The sequence below is a fragment of the Pteropus medius genome, unplaced genomic scaffold (genome assembly GCF_902729225.1).
Source record: "Pteropus medius unplaced genomic scaffold, Ma_sr-lr_union100, whole genome shotgun sequence".
In the NCBI taxonomy this organism is placed as follows: Eukaryota; Metazoa; Chordata; class Mammalia; order Chiroptera; family Pteropodidae; genus Pteropus; species Pteropus medius.
Window position 1 is genome coordinate 8100121 of NW_024340692.1, and position 2043 is coordinate 8102163.

Sequence of the window (2043 nt, forward strand, 5' to 3'; positions counted from 1 at the left end):
CCTTATATCCATAAGGCTGCTTACCACCCCAGTGGCAGTGGCTGGCTCAAAGGAGAGCACAGTAGATAAAGGTGTAGGCAAGTGGGTGTTCATGCCCTTTCTTCTTATTATTATGATATCTCCCATTGAAAGAAAGATCAAGATGATAATTTCGAGCCTTTAAGAGCTTTTCATGAGATAAATGTCAAGAATCTCTGTGTAGGGCTTTGGCTCAATTGAATTTTCTTTTTAATTTCTCTCTAAACTTTGCAGTTCAATTAAATGTTCCCATCATTACTCTGCATGATTCCAATTGTTGATAAGGAGGAGCTACTACATATTCTAAGCCTATTTCCGTCAAAAGGTCAGAATTTATAAGGCCTGTGCCTGTTTTCTGCTTGTCTTTTTTCTCTTTCTTGAATAAAATAAGCATACAGAAAAGTATACAAATCATAAGTCTATAAGTCAATGAATTACAGCAAAGTGATATCTGTGTATTCAGTACCCAGATCAAGAAATAGGTCTAAGAAGATATCCTCTTGCTCCACACTTAACAGAACACCTTTACTCTTTCCTTCAAAGGTCGATATATTTAAAATTCACAAAGTCAGTTTGTTAAAAGAAATTATGAGGCTTTTAATGCATTCATGTATGTGATACCAAAACATGTTGCAGGTGGGTGGGAGTAAGTATGAACAAGATAGGGCATGTCTGGATAATTGCTTAAGCTTAGTTACGAGCATATGCAGATTTAGAACATCACTTACTCTACTTTTGAATATGCTTGAAAACTTTCATGATTATTGTTATTAAAAACATCAAAAATGTAATATATGACAATTTTATATGTTGTCCCAGCATACACAATAACATCATGCAATGTTAAATGCAGCCATTCTCTAGTTTTTACTACAACTCTCTACTTTGTTCATCTGAAGATCCCTAACTAATATATTTTCTTCCACTCTCTTCCACTTGTGGAAGAGGGTGCTCATTCCACAATTTCTGGCTACCTTGGGGAACGATGTAGTGGAACTCCAACAGTGTGAGTTCAAATAGTGCAAATGTCAAACTAGTGCTGCATCACCATCTAGAGGTTGAGATGATAACTGCAAACTTCTTCACTTTAATGAGTCAGTATAAGCTCTAAGATTCGAGTATACAGAGCTGTTCATGTGAATGTGGAGAAAATAATCTCTTTGCTATTGTGTTATCTTCAGTTGAGTTTCCAGAAAGAGATTAGAGCACAAAGGAGGAACCACCTGTATTTACAGATGGCATGGGGAAGCATAAATCACAGAGTTATGTATCTGCAGCACTACAGCATGTTTCTACCAAAGATGAGCCTCCCACATGTCAGACAAACCACCTACACAGGACAACAGCAGTGTCAGTGTTTTTTTAGCACATTCCTGGTAATGAAATCCATGTTGAACTCAACACGAATGGCTTTTCTTTTCTCTTGGCAGTCAACAGCCTACACCAATCTGCATTTGACTGTTTAGTTTATTCCCCTGCCTGGGTAAGCATGGCTATGGGAATAGAGTAGAAAGTATTCTTGAGATTTATGAGACCATTGATATATTTTTACTCCTATTTTTGTACTCACTACAAATAGCATCATTTTTTAATCCAAAAAAGAGAAATCATTGACATAAGGGTGTGTGAGATGAAATGTCATACTATTGTTTAATTATGATTAATAGTATTTATATTAATTATTCAGTTATTTATGTCCAAAATTATGAAGTACATTATTAATGTAAAATCATTGGTTAGGGCCAATTATTTGTTTTTACTTTTCTATTCAGTAAATATATATTGAGCTCCTCCTATATGGAAATCAAGAGAGTTTCTTACCTGCTAGAAGGCCATAATGTAGAGTGACTCATACAAAGTACATTTAAAGTACAATAGAAAATTAGAATGATAAAGTTTAATCTTCTTGGGAAAGTAGGGAAATGCTTCATGTATAAGGCATGATCTTGAAAAGTGCAAAACAATTGTCAAGCTAAAATGTAGACAGAGACATTCTGGGCAGAGCAAAAACGTATATATTAAGAA